The 22,889-nt window shown below is 43.5% G+C and overlaps 1 protein-coding gene across 1 annotated transcript in view; it reads right to left on the bottom strand.

The window, feature by feature from the left end:
• Positions 1-22,889, bottom strand: part of MYO3B (myosin IIIB) — a 298,690-nt gene that overhangs the window by 8,487 nt on the left and 267,314 nt on the right. The window lies entirely within an intron of this gene.

The following is a 22,889-nucleotide window of genomic DNA, read 5'->3' as shown; positions in this document are numbered from 1 at the left end:
CTCTGGACAGCAGTCCGAGCTTCGATGCTCTGAGCAGCCACACAGGAAACGACCCGGGAAAATTTGAATTCCTTTTCCTTTCTGGACAGTTAGAATCTCATTTTGTGGTTGGACATCGGGGCGAGCTCAGCAGCACCGGCAGCAATGCAGAGCTCTCCAGCAGAGGAGTTCATGTAATCTCTGAATAGAAAGAGGGACCCGGCTTAGACTGACCGGGAGCTCTTGGATCTGATCGGTGTGTGGGGCGAGGAGTCTGTGCTTTCGGAGCTGCGCTCCAACAAACGGAATGCAAAGACCTACGAGAAGGTCTCCAAAGCCATGATCCAGACAGAGGATACAGCCGTCATGCAACGCATTGCCGCGTGAAAACCAAGGACCCCAGACAAGGCTACCAAAAAATCAAAGCGGCAAACGGACGCTACGGAGCCTGCCACCAGTGCCCCACCAGTGACCATGGACTCTGATGATGGGACAGTGTCGACGGACAGTTCCTCGACGATGTTCACGGACGGGGAAGATGAGGAAGTGTTTGTGGAGGACGAGGCAGGCGAGAGCGCTTACAACGCTGGTTTCCCCGACAGCCAGGATCTATTCATCACCGTCACGGAGATCCCCTACCAACCCTCCCCGGCCATGACCCCGGATCCTGAATCAGGGGAAGGAGCAGTCGGTAAGTGCTTTAACCATGTTAACTTTTATTCTTAATATAACAGGAATCTGAAGTGTGTGAGAAGGAGGTCTCTCTATATATGGTGATAGATCAGAAATCCTCCTGGGAGATCTCCACGAAGCTCTACTTCCGTTAATCGATAAGCATCAGCAGGAGGTTCCTGGGGAGAGCTGCCTTATTGGATGCTCCGTGATAGCACCCTTTTCCGCGCGAGGCTTTCATGCGGTATTCAGGGAGCATTGCCTCCCCGACCACGGCTGCATCGGTCCGTGGTTCGTGATAGATTTCACGCAGCATGCGCTCTCTATCTCCTTCAGTGCCCGTCCTCACGGTGATCTCGCTAGGAGACTCATGCATCTAATTAGGGGAATTACTGTAATGTTACGCCTGGTCCAAAGTATTTTTAAAAAATCTCCGGACAGATGGCATAGCAGAGACTCAGCACGCTGCTGCGACACGAGCGTAACGGAAAGCCAAAGAATCAAATGGATGCTCATGGAGGGAGGGGGGACTGAGGACGCAAGGTATCCCACAGTTCCTGCTGTCTCCGAAAATGATTTGCATTCTTGGCTGAGCTCCAAATGCTTCTAGGGACAAAAACAGTGTCCGCGGGGGTCAGGGCATAGCTCGGCAATTTACGCACCCCCCCACCCACCCCCAGAAGTGAAAGGGAAAACAATCCTCTGTTGACTCTTTTACATGTCACCCTATCTTTACTGAATGCTGCAGATAGACGCGATGGTGCAGCACTCAACACCAACATTCTTGCTTCCCCCACGCTATGGATGGCTGATGGTACAAAATGACTGGTACCCGTCCTCATCATCAGCCTATTGCCACATGGGGCAGTGCAAAAGGACTGGTAACCATGCCGACTACTATCTGTCAGGTTCCCCAGTGTCAGGTGAACCTAATTTTTCCTGGTAGATGGTACAATATGGCTGGTAACCATCGTCATCATAGCAACAGGGGGCTGAGCTTCATCAGCCCCCACCCTTCATGTGTAAAGAAAAGATTCAATTGCCCCTGGACTAGCAGCAGGATGCTGGGCTCCTCTCCTCCACACTCCTTAATGTCCTATGTGGACTATCATAGCAACTGGAGGCTGCCTTCCACTCATTTCTCACTAACAAGTCACTGTGTCTTATTCCTGCATTCTTTATTACTTCATCACACAAGTTGGGGGACAATGCTATGGTAGCCCAGGAAGGCTGGGGAAGAATGGAATGAACAGGTGGGGTTGTTGCAGGAGCACCCCCTGTGAATAGCATACAGCTCATAATCTATGCAGGATCTGACACAGAGCAGCTGTGCTCTCTGGTTCTCTGATACAGTGGTTCTCTAGTACACTTGCCCATATTCTAGACAGGACTGATTCTATTTTTAGATACCAAAAAGGAGGGATTGACTCAGGGAGTCATTCCCAATTTTTGCTTTTGCGCCCCGGCTGCTCGGCCAGGGGCACTTATGACAGCACCAAATGGTGCAGTGCAAAAGGACAGGTAACCATGCCCATCTTATTACCATCTTATTACCAATTTATGGTATGGTAGATGGTACAATATGGCTGGTAACCATCTCTGTTGTCATGCAAAAGCAAAACCATGCTGCTGTGCAGCGCTGCTGGCCCGCCTCTGTCAGCGGCATCTAGTACACATACGGTGACATACACAAAAGGCAAAACAGTGTCCATGGTTGCCACGCTATGGCGTATGCCAGGGCAATTCTGGGAAAACGGGCTTGAAATGATTGTCTGCTGTTGCTTTCCCGGAGTAAGGAATGAGTGGCGACATTTACCCAGAATCCACCGCGAAAATTATTTGTGCCCCAGCAGGCACAGGGGTCTCAACCCAGAATTCACAGAGACAGCCTAGACTCAGTTAATTGTTCGCAAAAATGTATCTTTGCAAGGAATTCACTCCCTGTTTCCCATCTCACAGCTTCCACTGTCTCCAGACTTGCCACAGCATCCCCCTCGCAGAGGCTGGCAAAGATTAGGCGGAGAAAGAAAAAGACAAGGGACAAGATGTTCGATGAACGTATGGGCTGCTACCTAGCCGAGGCGGACCAGCAGAGCCAGTGGAGGGAGACCGTCTCTCTGTACCAGCGCTCACACAGCAAACGGGAGGAGAGGTGGTGTGAGGAAGACAAGCAGGCGACTCAAACAATGTTTGGACTAGTGAGGGAGCAAACGGACACGCTCAGGCGCCTTGTGGATGTTCTGCAGGACCGCAGGAGCACAGAGCCCCCCTGCAGTGTATCTGCAACCGCCCTCCCCCGCCACAAAGTCCCATACCCCCCTCACCCAAAATAACCAGAAGGAGGGGCGCCAGAGGCCGTGTAAACTGTCACTGCACCCCAGCAGAGTGCTCAAGTACCAAAAAGCTCTCATACCCTACATTTGCAGAAGTCGTTCCCTTCCGGACTCACACAAGTCCCAATCCCAGTTCCATCCCCTGAGTGTCTACTTAAGTAATAAAAATACTTTGCTGTTAATTACTGTTTCCGTCATGTTTTTTCAAAGAAGACTGTGTTTGAATGGGGGGCGTGGGGAAGGGGGTTGTTAATTGCATAGGACAGTCACCTTTCCCAGGGTACAGACACGGGGGCAGGATCAGCAGCGGGTCACACACACAGTGCAGTCAGTAGGCACCATGGTCGGTATGGGAGGTGGTTTCCAGGTTCTGTGTGGGCGGGGGGGATGTGACCTTGTAGCGGGGGAGGGCGGTTACAGATCTTATACAGTGGTCCTTGTCCTGGACCGCTGAGTCACGCAGCAAAGGAATCTGTATCCGTACTCCTCCGCCACAAGGTCACATATCCCCCCGCACACAGAATTCGAAAAAGAGGGATGGCAGGCTCCGTTGAAAGAAGCATTCCAGCACTGCGGACCGCTCTAGGAGCAGGAGCCTGTCATTCGTTGAGTTTAGAGGCGGTCTTTACATCACCGCACACCCTACCCAGCACAGTCTGCCTCCCAGTTTCAACCCTTTAACGCAAAGTCATGAATAAAGAAACCTTTCTTCAGTAACAATGGGACATGTATTTTATGTTTACACGTGTGTTGGAAGTGGGGGAAACGGGGTGAACGGGGTATGTAACCGAAGAGGAGAGTCAACAGTCAGTGGGTAAAGAAACAGGGGCAGGTTCAGCTTCTCTGTAAAGAAACTGAACAGTCACAGGTCACGCTGCTCGCTGGTATTTGAAGAGTTCCTTGTCGCTGTCCCAGGCGCCTGTATAGGGCTTCATGAGCAAGTGCATTAGCGGGCAGGCTGGGTCCCCGAGGATGACTTTAGGAATCTGCTTATCCACAACAATTATTTCGTGGTCCGGGAAGAAACTACCTTCCTGCAGGCGTCTGAGCAGCCCACAGTTCCTGAAAACACACGCATCATGAACCTTGCCTGGCCACCCGACGTTGATGTTTGCAAAACGTCCCCTATGGTCCCCCAGTGCTTGCAGCACCATTGAAAAGTAGCCCGATTTCTCATCAGCTGACTGTGGAAGAGGTGGACGATAAAGTGCGAGGAGGAGAAAACGGCGATGATCGCAGCGGGCTCCATGCTTGCAGTGCTGTGGCATCCGCGCTGTCACTGACCAGAAAAGTGCACGAACAGATTGCCCGCAGGCGCTTTCAAGGAGGGAGGGAGGGAGGTTGTGATTGACGGTTCAATGACGACACTTACCCAAAACCACCCTCGACACATTTCTCCCCCCAGCAGGCATTGGGGGCTCTACCCAGCATTCCAATGGGCAGCGGGGACTGCGGGAACTGTGGGATAGCTTCCCACAGTGCACCGCTTCCAAAGTCGACGCTGGCCCCGTGAATGTGGACTCAGAAATTCGAATTAGTGTATTTAGTATGGATACACAAATTCGACTTCATAAGGTCAAATCCACAAATTCGAACTAAGTTGATTCGAAATAGTCTTGTAGTATAGACAAGGCCTGAGAGTAGTATCCTTTATAAGGCAGTGCATATGTATAAGTAGAGATGCTACAGCCTATTTGCAGTGCACAAAGCACCAGACAGGAAGGGCTGGAGCAGGCAGGGAACCTGGGATAGGGATAGGACTGAGGCTGGCAGAAGACCCAGGATTAGGGTTGGGGCTGACAATAAACCAGAATCCCTGGCAAGAAGCATGGAATGGGATGTGCTGGCTGGCTGGGCAGTACTTATCAGCTATACATAGCAGAAGCCCAGCTCCCTTGTAGTTAAGGTTGCGCATCACTTTATGTTTAAAGATGGGCTCTTCTAAGTGATCTAAAATCTGCATGCTTAACTGGATTATCTTGAAATGCAATGTATCTCAGGCCCAGGGGGTGCTGGGTAATCCAAGTCTGAGGTCATTTGAACATGGAGTTCCTGAGATATAGCCCTCCTTAAAAACCCAGAATTTTACAAAATCACGTTTATCATCATGTTTTTCTGCCCATATCTGGGCCTTAAACTGTGGCTGTGATCCTCCCCAAACTGATCTCAGCACCTTGGGATTTTTCTCCATTACTGCCTGGCACTCCTACTTTGGGGAGAGGGGGTTATATTAAAGAAGTTATTCTGGGGGGCACATCTCCCTGGGTCCCCATGTGAGATGGGATCTAGGGGCCCTGCTCCTCTGAGGGGGTCTGAGCTCTTCTCCCTCTCCCCCAGGGGCAGTCTGAGCCCCACTCCTTGCCCCCCATGTATGAACCAGGAACTAGGGGCTTGGCCCCTTCTGGGGGTGTGTGTGTCTGAGCTCCTCTTTCTGGACCTTGTGTGTGAACCATGATCCAGGGGGCCCTGCCCCTCTGCAGGGGGGAGTGTTTAAGCCCTTCTCCCTGACTCTTCCTGTGAGTCATCCTTCTGGGTGCAGAGCTGAGAACAGACATGCTTGCTGCATAGCACAGGTTCATAAGTACTGACAGAAAAGCTATGTGCATGTGCTCTACACTCAAACACTAAACCCGCTTTAGAGAAACACACTTGCTAAATGTTACAATCCCTCCACCACATATTACAACTGCTTCCCCCTTATCCACAAGATTTCATCTAACACTATACTTGCCCTACCCGTCATTAAATACACAGACCTCATATCCCACCTCACTGCTAACAAACCCTATGGCAAGTTGACACCAGTGTACTGCGACTGACAACCTGCAGAACTCAGTGCTGAAATGAGGAATATTGGGTTTCTCAAGGTGCACAGACACTCTTTTCTTTGATCACACACACACGGTGAGGGGCAGCGGGAAGAGGGGCTCACACACCTCCCCAAGAGGAGCAGCCCCCCAGATCTCTTCATACCACAATCACAGCTCTGCCAACCTTCTCTAACTAATCCCTCCACCATTCATACAGCTTAAACACAGTGAATGCAACTGGAGTGCATGCAGATAATTCTCAGGGGGTGCTGCCAGCTCCAGGTGGGGAAAAGTTACGGTTGCACTGGCATGTATCTTAACTCTGTATTACCTGGTTTTCAGATATTTAAGATCCCATTACTTTAGTTCTTTATTTCCTGGTTTTCAGAGGCTTGAGTTTAGCTGAGCTCGAAATATTGGAAGGGCACAAGGCACCACAGGGCAACCTCAACCTTCTTAAACAAGTTTTTGGGCATTTAATTTTTTCCTTGCTAGCTTACTCAAACATTCCTAAAGCCACTATTATGATTTATTGTATATGAATTACTTTATAATTCACAATATTTTATTGAATATTATATTTTATTAATTATTTTATAATTCACAATCTCACATCATGTGCGGCTGGATGGTTCAGAGGACTGGTAACTCATTGTGGAGCTTTTCACAGGACTGAATTCAGGTCAGAGCAGTAGGGATGGAAAATCATTACCACATGACAGCTATTCAGTGGCCTCCCTACATGCAATGAATTTCAATCCTGTTACACATCACAATTTGTAGACAGTTCCAGATGAACTAAGAATTGAATGGAGACTCATAGGATACTGAGAACAAACTTGTACTGCTACTTTTCATACTGCACTTGATTTGTGATCAAACAAATTTTGTGAGCCTAGGAATCACTTATCAAGTATTTTGTCCAAAATTCACCAAACACTTATTATTTTTAATAAAAATACCTCCCCCCGCCATCCGCTTATTTGAGTGATTCAGTCCGACTGCAGGCAGGGACTGTGTATTTTACTGCATATGGTCTATAAAACACCTACTATAATTTAGGCACGGTATAAATAATAGTGTTTATATCTTTATCTAGGTACATCAGCTCTGGAAGGAATTTTTAAGGGAGGGACTAGCAGAAACAAAATCATATCTTCTGATCTTGTGATATCTGTGTGATTTTTTTTTGACCAGCCTAATTTGAAGGGGAAAAGATGTTTATGTTAGAGGGATCCAGGGGTATTCTCCTCCCCTCCCTTCCAGGCAATTTGTTTGAAAATGCTTGCCATTCAGTGCAACATGGGACATTCAACAGGGGCAAAATCATCCCTAGGAGGAATGGGTTTGCCACAGAAGAGAATGAATTCCATCAGAGAAAGCTTCATGCCCCACCCCCAACGCATACAAATAGAAACACTGTGAATATGGTGGTGATAGCTATGTGATAAATCATGGAGCCATATGATAATCAATATACAACATATATGTGGAAGTGATATCTCTGTGATAAATTGGAGAAGGATGTGATAACTTTATGTATCACATTCCTGTACAATTTCTCACATACCTATGATTAAATCATTTGCCCACTATTCCATCTCTCTGGAACACCAATAGCCACCACCACTTGGCAGTACCAAACAACCACTATTTTTAAAATTAAACTCTCTCTGAAATATTTCCTCCTTCTCCATCCAATGCTGGAATTGCCCCCAAACTCACACTCGCTCATGGTCTAAGACACACAAGATTCTATCCTAAACTGGTAACAGGCTGTTAAAATGTCATGACTTTAAATTCCAATATCTTGTGGCCCTGCAAGGCTAGGTGAAAGAACATTTTATTCTTACCATCAGAAAGGGGAGATTTCCACCCCTTCCACTGGGACCTAGGACCTAGCCTGGAAGTCCTGATATCAGATTTTAATGCCATGGCAATTTTATGTTTAAAAAAGCTACTTAAGTTATTTTTTTAGAGGTGTTTTACATTTTATTGTTCTGATTTTGCATTGTCTTTGATCTTGTATATTTGGCCTCATGGTAGCTAAGTTACTAGACTTTACAGGTAGAGTGATACAAAAAATAGTCCCAATATTTAAAAAAAAATCTCCAAAGCATCTCTAAGAGAGTGTTTCTCTAACATATGTGGCATGTGGAACTTACATGATGATGTAATATGGCAAAAGGGCTTTATCACAGCACTTGTTAAGGATAACCTTCATAACTCACTTTAAGGCTACGTCTACACTATGAGGCAGGGGTGTGATTCCCAGCTCTCATCAAGCTAGGGCTGTAATAAGAGCAATGTAGTGGCAATAGTATGGGCAGCAGCATCAGTGACATGGACTGGCTGCCCCAAGTACACACCCATTGGGTTCAGGTCAGGGCCGGCTCTAGGCACCAGCAAGCCAAGCATGTGCTTGGGGCGACACATTTTCAAGGGCGGCATTCTGGCCATTTTTTTTTGTTTTGCTTCCAGCAGCAAAAGCCTAGAGCCGGGCCTGGCAGCAGCAGCGTGTCATGCATGGGGGGCACGCTGAAGCTGCTGCGGTTCGTGCTGCGGGGGAGCAGCACCCGCACCTTGTGGCTGGACCGGGCAGGCTCCGAGTGGGGGACACTCAGGCTGGGGGCCACTCCACGGGGCACATGGAGCCGCCTGCAGGTGCTGCTGGGCAGCCGCCCCCCAGTGCCGCAGCCGGGGCTGGGCAAAGCGGCCCGAGCCGCCCAGGGACTGCGGCAGGGCAGCCAGAAGCAGCAGCAGCTGCGGGGCCATGGAGGGCGGGGCGCTGCCATGCAGGGCCCATGTCCCACTCTCCGGGGCTCCGCTTCCTCTGGGGCTACCCTGCCCCAGCTCCTCAGCCTCCTGCTAGGGCGGTCCCCCAGCTCTGCCCTCCCAGGTCCCTAATGGTCCTGGAGGCGGGAGCCCTGGCTGGAGGGACCCTGGGCTGAGGCACAGCCTGGGAGCCCCGCTGCTTACCCCGACCCTGCCAGCGCAGGCTGGAGACGAGGGGGGGTGAGTGGGCAGAGTCAGCACTGGTGGTGGTGGGGAGCCCAGGGCTGGGAGGAGGGGCAGCCAAAATTTTTTTTGCTTGGGGCGGCAAAAAGCCTAGAGCCGGCCCTGGTTCAGGTGGCTTTGTACTCAGAGTGGCTAGCCTGTGCCCATGCTACCATTGCTACACTATTCTCAGAGGAGAGCTAGCCATGAGTATGTGTATGTAAGCTGGGAATCATCCCTCTACCTCATAGTGTGAATATAGCCTAAATGTCTTCTATTTGCTCCCTCCTTTACTCCAATCTTCTCGTCTTTTCTCTCTCATATTCTATTGTTTCTTCCTGCCTTTTATCCACTCCCACCTGTCTCTGTACCCCCATGATCCTGGAATCTACTCACTTTTCCATTCATTCACCAGAGATCACCAGCAATGCTTTGTCCATCTCAACCGAGTCAACCCCTAGAACTGTCTCCCTCTTTGCAACCCCAGAAACTGGATACTACAGTGAAAGGCATTATAGGAAGCCCTAAGATATAACAGAAATAGTTTCCTCTCTCAGAGGTAACATTAAGTATGCTGTTCTGTTGAGCTCAGTGCAATAGCATGAAGCAAAAATATGGCTGCCACTATCTCATTGTGCTGAGGGGAAGGAAGCCATGCCCACATTTGTAATCCATCCTCTTTTGAAATGAAATAGGAGATGGTAAAGTCATAGCCATTTTGATCTCAGATTCCCCCTTTTTAGTGAGAAGGAAGATGAGGCCTTTCTTTCCTCAATTCAGGGAGCTGATGCCATGACTGAGTTGAGCGTAAAAGAGGAGCACAGCACAGAGTTAGCTGTAACACTGAAGATTCCCAGGGAAGTCCTCAAAGAGCCCCCAGAGCCACAGTCTACAGTTCAAGAACACCCAAAAATAGAGAAGTTTAGCCTTTAACTCTGTCGAGTCAGCACCTATCATGAGCACTACATTCAGCTGAAAAATTCACATCACTATACTTTCATCTGGTCAGCAAAAGTTTCAGATATTGAATGAGAGCACCGTTTCTCTTTATCAAAGCAGTGCTAATATTTGTATCCTCTAGATTTCTGCCTGCAAATCAAAAATAGGTAACTTTGAAATGCAAAATATTTATGCACTAGCTACTCAAATTTCTCTCTGAAAAGAGGTAATATTATTGAGCTACTAGACAGTTTCTAATATATAAAGCCTTATATATTTTCCTCTCGTTTGGTGGATTGATGATAGGTGCTCTCACCTTCTGAAAATCTGGCACATTTAGCATTTTGTAAGTTGGCCCCAAATCACTTGTCACTTTTGAAAATCATGCTTACCATACCCTCTTAGTTGTAAGATAATTTTCTGAAAGAAATTGCTCTCTGAAAATTGTTGGAAATTTCCATCCTGAAGAGAAAATATGCAGAACATATTGAGACTTGAAGCTCAATAAAGGCAGAAGCTGAGTTTGCAACATACCTAGTTTAACAATCCATGGCTACATACACACCCAAACAGTGTCAATTAATGCTTCCAAATGTGGCCTCACAAGCCCTGTATTTGAACCAAAGGGGAATCTGCATTAGCCATGTAAAAGCAGTATTGGTTCTTTGTATCCTCTTTGTAGGTCAGACACTAATGTAGGTCTTTTCAATTAAATGGAGGTGTACACACACACACACACACGCTGATAAATTTCAATGTATTGGAGAGGAGGATCAAGCTTTAAACTGTAAATCTTACACTATTTTCTCTCATTAATATGAAACCACACTGCATTTTTCTGCGACAAATTCTACTGTGCATATATTTCTTTCAGTTTTAGCCCCAATTAATCTCTGCGTAGCATTATATGGAATATAATTTCACATTGTGAAGCATGGTGCAAAACCATGTGACTCTAGAATAAATCGTTCTAGAAAGACAGACATGTTTTACCCCATCATTATTTTCTCTAGGCTTTTGTTACCTGTACAGAAAGAAGCCATACTTTCTGGGCTGCCTTAACTGAAATGATCTGTGAGCAGAGCAAATGAGATTTGCAAGATTTGTTTCTGTTGTCACTATTAAACTTCATATGTGTAGCTATCTCGAGAACGTGTTGTATTTCTTCTAACTTGAAAAGAGGTTTCTGTCTTATTGTTGCAATTTATTAAGGGCAAACAATCTGGGGCTTATAATAGGCCTGTAGGCAGAACAAAGCCCTTGTCAAATGGAAGGGGCGGCTGCTCAGCTGGGTATCATGTAAATGTGCAAAAAGGACTGTTCTGTTCAAAGACACTAGACATGCTTTTAAAATATAACATCTCTCATAGAATTGAAGAGTTGCCATTTAACTGTTGTGTTGGAAATGTTAATTCAAAAAAAATTAGCTCAAGAAAACAAATAGAGCTGCAATTGTATATTTTTGTAAGATCTCATGCTAAAAACAAAAACTCGTGTATCACTTAGGTTTGTATTAGATTTCTGAGTCTTATATGAACCTAAAAAGGCAGCTCTCTTGGCATTTTAGATAATTATATTATGTACATTAGGATAAGTTCATTGACTGATCTATTCATCTGGGCAGATTGTTTGAACCTTATCTGGTGCAAGAATGTCTTTTTAATAAAGCAGGTCATTTTGACTTTTCCTTTGACAGACACTTGTGTCTCAAAAACCAAGTCAATTTCTCATTCTGCAGTTCATTTAAGATTTCTAATTATGTGATTCCTTTGCAAGGACTGAAATTAAAATGACAGATAGAGATAACAATGTAATAATAGGCATTTTGCTTGCAGTGGTCCACTTGAGCTGAAAGAGATCCCCCCCTTCCTTTTGAAACAGATAATCAGGACAGTGTCATCAATTAGATTTTCACTTTAACTTTTCCTAATGTTTCTGTACTTTACTACTTGGCAAAGACAATTGGGACAGATTTCTTTATTTTTTCCTCTGGCCAAAAACTCAACCCCCCCCATGTCCCAAACTGTTACCACTGAAGAGTTTATTAAATGGCTGAAAAAGACAGCTGGTCCCACCATCTGTTAAAATTTTTCAGGGGCCAAATGAAACAGGTTACACCTTTAGCCATGCCAAGTCTTCCAATACCCCCTTCCTCTCACAGCCTGCGGAGGGCTAATCTGAATTTCACGCTCTGATTTTGCTAATGTCTGAGCTTCTTATGTGTGCTTCTCAGAGTTGCTTATATTACTTCTCTTTTCAGTAACAAAAGCCATCCTCTCCTTTCAACCAAGTTCATTTACAATCAATGGAATACTGGTTCTATAGTTTCCTTTGCAGAAAAGACTGCACCTTGAAGGAAACCCACAGAGAACTAATATCTGACTTTTTGGAGCAACAGCGAGGAGCAGGAGTACATTTCTGTTTCTGTTGTTTTAGAACCACTCCTCTATAAATGCTAATGGAGGTAATTCACATGTGCCAGCAAAGACATAGTCTGCAACACTGCAGGTGTGAGGGGGTTGAAACAAAAGGGATGCTAACCCTAATGGTATTTCTTGTCATTAACAATTCTTTGATGTTCACACTCGAGGCTCTCTTTTATCTTGTAGTTTTCCAGCTATCTTTGTGAACATGCAGTGAAACTGAACCTTCCCCCACCCTCCCAGCCTTTAAAGACATCTGCAAAATGTTTATGCTAAGTTAGTTTCCATAGCATCTTTCAGTAACACACAGTGAAACAGAATGAGATAAAGCTTGTAAGGTTATTATTAAAACATCAGTAAGTTCCTATCATTAAGCTGAAGGAGCAGATCAATAAAAAGGAACACTTAATGTTACTTTAATAAGGATGAGTTTCCTGTAACAGAACTGGAAATTAACTTCAGTGTAACTCAAGTGGTGTTTGTAATACAGCAGCTCTGATAAGAATAGTTTGTTTTACTTGTGCTCACTAACAATAATTGCAAATGTTTCAAATGTATTAGATCAATAAGTTCCTGTATTAAAGAGCTTTTATAATAGAGCGATTTAAGGACATTTAGTTTTATAGAAGGGAGGGATTTCTCTATTGCTAAGCAGGCAGTGGCATTCAGCCAAGGAGCTGTAGGTGGAGTTTCTCCATGTCCATCTGTCTTTTCATGACCTACAGATGGTAAAACACTGTGTTTTTAAAAATGTACAACTTGGTACGATGACAGTAAAATGAAATGAACAATCAAGGCAAAAAAGACATTGTTCTAAACTAATGTGCAGTATCTCCAAACAAGCACTGTAGTACAATGCAGGAGGGTTTGTGCATGCTACAAACAGTGCCAGCATTTTGTTCTCATCTCATCAGTCACATCCTGTTAGATCAAGTCCCATTTTATCACTGTATGTTGCATTACATTGCAGAATGCTGTAATGTTAAATATGTAACAAAATCAACACCCCTTTTTCAAATGCTGATAACTATGTTATCAGCTATCAAAACTGCAGGTGTTGTGAAATCTCTATGGAGAATTTGCTTTTGTTGCTCTTTTAGAACTCAGTGTCTAATTGATTAATGTAGTCAAATAGTAATCTGTACCTGGATAGTATAGTATGTGTAACTCTGAACTGGGATATACATACAAGGCTCTGCCGCTACCAATGCTAAATATCAAGAAGCAGGTAGTAAGCAATGCTAAAGAACTATCATATTCATTATTTACCTACTTTATACCTTATTTTACTTGACATATGAAGGCAAAATAATAACATTGCACTGAGTATTATTTTGTCCCAGGGTTTAGGTGAACAAAGTGATGATGGATTGAGTGCTCTGATCTCTGTTTATTGGAGCATAAGGCAGACTCAGAAACATTTATGGCAATTCGAAATATCACATTATCAGCAATTTCAAAAAATGAAAATGTTGTTATTTTTTATTTTTGTTTTGTGGTAGTGCCTAGGAGTGCCAGTTATGGACCTGGGCCTCATTGTGCTAGGTGCAAACACCGAGCAAAAATACAGTCTCTCCTCCAAACACTTTACAATCTATGTAGGAAACGTTAAGTCTCTACATAAGCTCCCACCTTAAATTGGGTAAATTTGGTGCTTACCAAAAAGAAGTACTAACACTGTCATATAGTGCATACATTTCCTCACATAGTTGTGCCAAAGCCTCTCATTCCTAATCTATATCATCCCTTCTGTTTCAGTCACGGGCTGTGACATAGCACTGCTTTTTCAGCTAATTCCTGATCCGCAACAATCTTGCTATTCCAGTCCTGGCTCCCATATAAACCCTTATAATGCATCTCAATCAGATTAGCGATACTCCAATCCCACACAGCCCTGCCAATACATTTACAATCCAGGCGTGCCACATTCCTGCTACTCCAATTCTGGGCTTCTCTTGAGCAGAGATACCAGTTGTGTCATGTAATGTGGCTTGTGATCAGGTTTTGTGATATTGACCGGTATCATCAAGAGACTAAAATGAGGCCATCAAACTTATTTTTACTAGTGGCCTTGATTGGAATTTGGACCCAAGTCTCCTTCAGAAAAAGATAAATACTTAGCTTGTGGCCTCACCCTAGTACCTGTCTGGAGAATAGTTAATAGCGCTTTACAATTGCTCTAGGAATTGTTGCTTAAATTGTGTAATAGCTGTACACTCTCTCTGCAACTGAATAGCAATGAGGCCTGCTAAACAAACAAATGAAATTTAATCCATTATTGGCATGGGTAACTAACATATAGAACCTGGTTCCTGGAAACATAGCAGGTGGTTTTCTCACTAATTTCCTTTTAGGGCCTCCAACACCATGGTATCTGAGTGCTATAGTAAACAAACCGCTGATGACAGAGTACATATACGTTTGTTGTTCAGATGCCTGGGGGATGCACACCTATGACAAAATGAATTTCTAACAATTCTTAAGAAACTGCAGAGAATGAGTCTAAGATTCAACTTGTATTTACCGGTAAAGGGGTGTTAACTTTTATGAATCATTACCCCAAGGGAATGGAAAGACTCTCTCTGACTTCCATGGGCTTTAGATCAGGTCCAAAGGATTGTTCCCCAGCATTTTGGGTCTAAGAGGCATCCCATGCTGGGAATCCTGCTTTGCTTGCTGAGGAGTGACTTTTTCTCCTGGCTGAACATTTTGTTACAACAGCTCCACAGAGTGCCCTATCTTAAAGGAAAAGAGTACCAACAAAATTTGTCTTCTATGCTAACAGGAAGATATGAGATTATTGACAATTATTTATTGCCATGGATGAAAGATGGGGGTGGGTAACGGGTACATTTATTATTGCACAACAGTGAAGTCTCTTGTGATCAATATTTGGTGTCAGAGCCACTGGGCTGGTTCTCACAAGCTGATACTCTTATATCATAAGATGTATTCTTAACCACACGTATTCATTTGTATTTGAGTCACTCTGATAAAAAGATTGTCTGTCTGATTTATCCCATTTTAGGACTTTTAGGAAATGGGAAGGGCTTGTTTGCTATTTATTATTTAGGTCTCCACTAATATTTTTATAATGCAAATAGTAGGCATTCTTCAGTCTCACGAGACCATGGGTATGCGCCCCTCAGAGGTTAAGAATTAACTCAGTTGGTTTTATGGCAGCCACGAAGGTGGCTGAAGAGACCCACTTGAGAGAGAGCTCCTGGCGCTCAACTCTACGCCAATAAAGTAAGAGCTTAGAACCGGTGACTGCTGTCTCTCGTGTTGTGTTGACGCTCGAGGCAAAGCTAGAGTATCTCTCCAGGGCGCAAGCCTGGGCAGACGATATGGAGGCCCTGAGTTGCCCATGCATCAGGACCCTGCTCTTGGCATCACCCGTAAAATCCAGAGGAGAGGAAGAACTAATATATCTGGTACCTGATTCGCTAAAGGAGTTGCCGGAAAGATACTAAAATATTAGTACCTGACCGCCTTCAGGGCTCCACTCCAGATTTTCTGTCTGAGTTTACTCTCATAGCCTTACGTTCTCTCAAATTCACCCACAAGGCAGTGGGGCTTTCCTGTCAGGGGCTGCTCCCTTAGCCTTACCTCTCCCGGGCTACCCACAAAGCAGTGGGTTTGATGAGCCACAGGTAGTACCATCTACTCTCATTACGGTAGCAGACATAGCTTGACCTGACTGTATAATGCAAATACAACAATAATTTATACTTACAATTTTTATAGAAGTAGAAATCTAAGTATTTCATAACAACACTTCTCTTTTCACCTTTGGGACTGAATCTGATCTCACATCAGTTCCACTCTGATGTCACTTCACTGATTGTACTACTTACTGTTGATTTATAAAATGGAGAGATCAGAATTAGGCAATTGGAATCTGAGCTCCAGTAAACAATTTCCCCTATGGAATCTAAGTAGGGGCTTGTCTATACAGCCCTGCAGTTCTGACTACAGGGATGTGAATGGCAGTGCACACCGAAGTGCTGTAATTCCCCCTTTGTGGATGCCGTGGGCACAAACCAAAAGATTCCTCCTTTGCACTGAAGTAAGTTTCTTCAAACAGGGTTACACTAATGTGCACTAGGACCCTTTTAGTTCAAGCCTGCAGCATCCACAGAGAGGAGTTGCAGCACAGCACTCTGGTGCACACTGCTAGTCACAACCCTGTAGCCCAAACTGTGGGGCAGCAGAGCCATGCCCTAAGTTTAAGCATTAAATGTTTTAATGTTTAGGATGACAGAATTTTTGCTTTTGCTTAAATAGTAGCTTCCAAACACCCTACAAACATGAATGGAGTAAGCCTCACAACACCATTGTAAGATAGGTAAGTTATTAGTGTTATCATCATCACCACCACATTTTACAAATGGTGAAACTCAGCCTCCAGAAGATGCAGAGGAAGTTAGTGGAAGAACTGGTGACACAACCCAGATTTCCCAACTTCCAGCCATCTTCTTTAGCCACAAGACTGCCTTCTCTCTCCCTATTTCTGATAGCACCGCCCTTTCCCCCACATTATGTGTCTCCTGACTTGGACCAAAGAAGAAATTGTTGTGAGGACTCTCTATTTCCAACACCAGACATCATTTCTGACAATAGTTATGTTTGGCTGACTATACTCACTTGCATGAAATCCGTAGCCTCTTCTCAATATCTGTTGGCAAGTGAGTATGGGGCTGAGCTCTGGGACCTTCTACCCTCACAGGCTCTCAGAGCATGGGCTCCAGCTCGAGCATCTACACAACAATTTTTCAGCCCCAGAGCACAAGCCTCATGAGGCCAAGTCAGCTGACCTAGGCCAGCTGTGGGTTTTTTATCCCTGTGCAGACATACTTTGAGGGGCCTGGCTCAACACTATACTCAACACATTTCTTAAAGTGGGTGAAAATGTAAAGTGGATGTAATTTATGCCTGCTCTGGGGTCCCTTTATAGTGCTAGAGTGGTGTAAATGGGTCAATGAGAAGCAGGCTGAAAATTCACAAACTAGAGGTGCCATTATTTAAAATTAATCCCCAAATGCTTATTGCGCTTTTTTTTGTCAGCACTGGGAGGAATTTTCATCCCAATATAACAGGAAGGCAGAAATTTTCCTCGTCATGGGCCTGCTCCTGCTCCCATTGAAGTCACCGGGAATATTGCCATTGAGGCCTCCATGCTGGGATTTATCTTTCATTCAACCCTTTGCCTGAAGATAAGATTTTCTTATTTTATTACACATACTGTCTAACAATCTTTCAACTAGCTAGTTCACAACAAGACCTGTATTCTGCGCACTTTGAAGGCCCTCTAGGCAGCTGGTATTAGATATCAGCTCACCATGGCTGCTCACCAGAAGCCAAGGTTTCCTCTAGTTTTCTTTCACCAATAATCTCTCTCTCCCCCCCTTCCCTTTATAACTAGAGCTGTTTGGAAAATTTCCACTGAAATGTCAACATTTTGAAATTTGTTTTTATTCTGAATCAGAACAAAAATCTGACATTTCAAAATTTTGGAAATTTTTTGAGGCAGAACCATTGAAACATTTCATTTAGATAAAATAAATTTTTTTAGTTTCAATAATGCAAAAATATCATATAAAATATCAAATACATTATGATTATGTTATATATGATATAATATTAAAATTAATATTTAGACAATATACATCAAAACTAAATGAATTGAAATGACAGTGAAAACAAAGTGTTTCAACATTACTGAAATGAAAAAGTTGAAGTGATTCATTTTGATTTTTTCCCATTGAAAATGTTGTCAAAATTGAAATTTCCAGCAAAGTGTTTTGATTTTGACAAAACTGAATTTTCCAATGGAAAACTTCTGTCGAAAATGTTTCCACCACCTTTCTTGATAGCTTTTTCCTGTATCCTTTTCCCCATTTCCTTCTGACACTGGAGGATAAATGCATGTAATCTATTTGGCTACTGGAGAATTTGGATTGGATTTCATAAACACTCAGAGCTAACTCCTTCAAACTCATTTTTATATTTTCACCTGTAACTGTAAAAACCCATTCAAACAGCCAGGGCCGATTAACTCTCCTGTGGACCCGGGGCTATTAGATTTTGTGGGGCCTCCGTATACAAATCTTTTTCCTAATTTAAAACAAAATGATTACAATTAAAGCATTGAGGCTACTAATGCTATACTAAACTTGCCTTTTAATTAGGGCAGTCAATTAATCATAGTTAACTCACGTGATTAACTAAAAAAATTAATCACAATTAATCAGTTTTAATCGCACTATTAAACAATAGAATATCTATTGAAATTTATTAAACATTTTGGATGTTTATCTACATTTTCATATATATTGTATTCTGTGTTGTAACTGAAATCAAAGTGTATGTTATTTTTTATTACAAAAATTTGCACTGTAAAAATGATAAACAAAATAAATAGTATTTTTCAGTCCACCTCATACAAGTACTGTAGTGCAATCTCTTTGTCGTGAAAGTGCAACTTACAGATGTAGATTTGTTTTTTTACATAACTGCACTCAAAAACAAAATAATGTAAAACTTCAGAGCCTACAAGTCCACTCAGTCCTACTTCTTGTTCAGGCAATCGCTAAGACAAACAAGTTTGTTTACATTTACAGGAGATAATGCTGCCCGCTTCTTGTTTACAATGTCATCAGAAAGTGAGAACAGGCATTTGCATTGCACTTTTGTAGCCGGCATTGCAAGATATTTACGTGCCAGATATGCTAAACATTTGTATGCCCCTTCATGCTTGGGGCCACCATTCCAGCGGACATGCTTCCATGCTGATGATGCTCCTTAAAAAAACATGGGTTTAAGAGCTTTGTTTAATAGGACAGGGATTACAGACAGGCTTAAAATTAAACATGGGTTTATGTGCTTAGTTGAGCTAGGGCAATATTCGGTATAATTATAGAATTATAAACATATTGAGTTTATGATTTTTGTTCCCTGTTACTTATGTGCAAAGCTTGGCTACCACCAAATAATATACAATTGATAACCTATAATTAAACTGTCTGTGACAATAATGTGGATTACAGCCATATGTCCTGATTTTCTGCATTTAAAAATACATAAAACTACGTTTAAAACTGCTTTTTTATGAATGTCTTTGAGACACAAACAATTGCACTGTGAAGAAACCATATATTTTTGAGGGTCCTGTGACCTAAGTCAGTATGGGAGCCCACACTTTCACGTGACTTTCTTCAGGACAGTTTTATTTCCCATTCTGACTTCTCATAAAGTCTAGCACTTTGAGCCTTAGCAAATTATCTCAAGAAAAAGTTTTCTCTTGAGATAGTACAAAGGAAGCTCATTCATGACAAATTTTAGTGAGATGGAAATAGGCTGATGGGCATCCAAGAGATTCCTGGAGAGAAGGAAACAAACATCCATCCATCGTATTAATTACCAGCCATATTTGTACTGCACTTATGGATGTCACTAACTCATTTGCAGCAGCCCACATGTTCTCATTCAGAACTATCTGTACTTTAAAGATTCTAACATGCACCCTCACACATTCAGAGTTCTCCATAATCCAAGGTCATGGCCCATTGCTTGAAGCTCTTTGGCCTTTGATCCTGCCAGCCATTCTGTCAGGTTTTTGATGGAGATTGAAGATAAGGACATGAATGGGAAATATTCCTTTTCAACCCTCCGAATTTTCACTCTCAGCCTCATATGCCAGACTGCAGGAGCAGTACTGAGACCACTAGGAGAGACTTGAGGCTTTTGCTAGACTCCCTGGCTGCCTCCCTTTTCCTGCCCCAAAGCTTTAGGAAAGATTGAAGAAACTGGACATGTTTAATCTTGAAAAAAGAAGATTGAGGGACCCAATAAAAGTCTTCAAATATGTTAAGGGCTATTATAAAAAGGATGATGATTAATTGTTCTCCATGTTCACTGAAGATAGGACATTGTTATGGCAGCAAAAGCTCTATGTAGATGCAGTTATAAAGTCCTTTTGCTGGTGTAGCTTCTTTTATTCAGGAAACTGGCATAAACTGCATCCCCACTAGGACGGTTACCAGTACAGCTATAGCCATTGGTGAAAGTAACTTAAGGGACTTACCGGTACGCAGGGCGGCCAGGGTCCTGAGAAAGGGGGGGCAGCTCAACCGGAAGGGGAAGAGGCTTGGGCAGAAGGGGCGGGACTGGGGCCAGACTCTCCCAGCCAGCCTTTCAGCACGGCCTGGAGGTGATTTAAAGGGCCTGGGGCTCCCAGCCACTGTTATCGCTACCCTGGGGCTCCAGCGGCAATTTAAAGGGCTGGAACGCTGGGCCCTTTAAATTGCCACTGGAGCCCTGGGACTCCCGGCTGCTGTCACTATCCCAGGGCTCTGGCAGCGATTTAAAGGGCCCTGGGCTCCCGGCTGCCGCTACTCCAGGGGTCTGGCAGTGATTTAAAGGGCCTTGGGCTCTGGCTGCTGGTGCGATAGCAGTAGTGGTAGCTGGGAGCCCCGGGCCCTTTAAATCACCACAGGAGCCCTATGGTAGCGGCGGCTGGGAGCCCCGGGACTCTGCTGGCGATTTAAAGGGCCAGGGGCTCTGGCTGCTGCCGGAAACCCTAGGCCCTTGTAATTGCCAGGCGCTGGGGAAGCTGCCCCTTTTGGACCCCTCATCAGCGGCTCTGCCAGTATGGTCGGCTATGTACCGGCACGCTGTACCATACCGTACCGGCTTACTTTCACCTCTGGCTATAGCTGGCAAATTCTTTCTAGTGCAGACAAAGCCCTGAGACTCTCTCAGCCCTTAATTGAAGGAGTTATGGCTCTGTGGCCCCAATTCAGCACAGCACTTGGACACAGAGTAATCAGCACAGTTTTACAAAGGAAAATCATGTCTCACAAATTTTTAGAATTCTCTAAACCTGTCAATGTAGTAGTGGATAAAGGAGACCTGGTTCATATTATTTATTTAGACTTCCAAAAGGCCCTCAGCAAGGTCCTGCATAGAAGAGTACGGTCGCAGGGTGAGAGACAAAATATTGTCATGGATCAAAAGCTGTCTAGAAGACAGAAAGCAAAGAGTAAAATTAAATGGTTAATTTTCATCCTGGTATCAGGTTAACAGTGAGCTGTCTTGTGGTTATACACTAGGTTCTGTGTTGTTTAATTTACAAAGCTATTTAGGTTAGTTAGGACCATAGATGGTTGTGAGAAACTTCAGAGACACATAAACAAATTAGGTGACTGGGCAACACAGTGGCAAATGGAATTCAATGTCAGTAAATGCAAAGTAATGCACACTGGAGAGGAAAATTTAAACTACTCAGACATCTTAAAGGGTTCTAAATTAAAGGTATCTGCTCAAGAAAGGGATCTGGGTGTTGACAGCTCAGTGAAGACCTCCCATCAATGTGCAGCTGTGGTCAAAAAGCAAACAAGATTTTAGGATGGATAAGAAATGGGATGGCAAATCCTACAGAGACTATTATAACACCTTTATGTAAATCAGTGGTGTGGCCTCATCTGGATAACAAGAATGCTCAAGGGCACTGAAAAGTCTCCAATATAGAGAAATTGAAAGGTTTGGGATTGTTAACCTTTGAACAGCGATGAACAACAGGATACATGATAAAAGAACACAAAATAATGACTGGTCTAGAGAAGGGAGATTGGGACTTTCTGTTCCTTCATCTCATAACACAAGAACAAGGGGACATTCAGTTAAATTAAAAGGTGTGAAATTCAAAACTGATGTAGGAAATACTTTTTCATATAATGGGTAATTATACTATGGAATACAACAGGAAATTATTGAGGCCAAGAGCTTAAGATTCAAAAAGGCATTTGAATATTGATATCAAGAATATCCAGAGTTATCATAATTAATTATATTATAATTCTGTAAAAGGGATATTAAACCTCATGCTTCAGGGTTTAAGGTAATACCTAAATATTTGAGATTAGGATGAGATGGAACGTGGGGGGCAGATCACACACCAGCTGCCTACTGCAAAGTTCGTACATCCTGCTCTGAATCTTCTGGTGCTGACCGTTGGAGACAGGGTACTGCTAGCCAGGATGGACCTTGGGTCTGAGCAATTATGGCAGTTCCTATGTTCCTATACATGTTAGCATATGCTAAATTTAGACGTGCTTAAACCTCTTTGACTTAAATGGACAATGAATTTCACCCTAAATGAATTAAGTTTCACAACACCCCTGAGAGGAAAGGAAATGTTATCCACATTCTGCATATGAGGAAACTGCAGCACAGAGAGATTAGATAATGTATCTAAGATTATGTAGATCTCAGAAGGGAACCCAGCTCTCCTGATACCCAGTCTTGTGTTTTAGTCAAAAGTACACTATAAAATGATACACTAAATTATTTTGTATCAATTCCTTTTAAAAACTATGTTGACTCATAGGTGCTGGAACTATGGGTACCAGGGGTGCTGCTACACCCCCTAGCTTGAAGTGGTTTCCATTATATTCAGGGTTTACAGTTTGGTTCTATGCTCTCAGCACCCCCACTATTTTTGGTAACTCTTCCAGGGAAAGTATGAACATTACTAAACTTGTGTTAAACGGTCTCTCATTAAATACTATCATATCAGATAAATTCTGAGATACATTCAGTATTTTAAATGGTTTTACACAATGCTTTTTATTGTGTTAATTCATTGTAGTTTTAAAAATCATATGAAGTTCTGAAAGGCCTATATGATATATAATATTTTTTACTATGACCCCAGATTATGCTGAACGTCAATG

This window comes from Mauremys mutica, chromosome 10 (assembly GCF_020497125.1).
Source record: "Mauremys mutica isolate MM-2020 ecotype Southern chromosome 10, ASM2049712v1, whole genome shotgun sequence".
NCBI classification, from domain to species: Eukaryota; Metazoa; Chordata; order Testudines; family Geoemydidae; genus Mauremys; species Mauremys mutica.
Note: the sequence above shows the minus strand (reverse complement) of the source record. Positions and strands in the feature narration are given on the sequence as shown.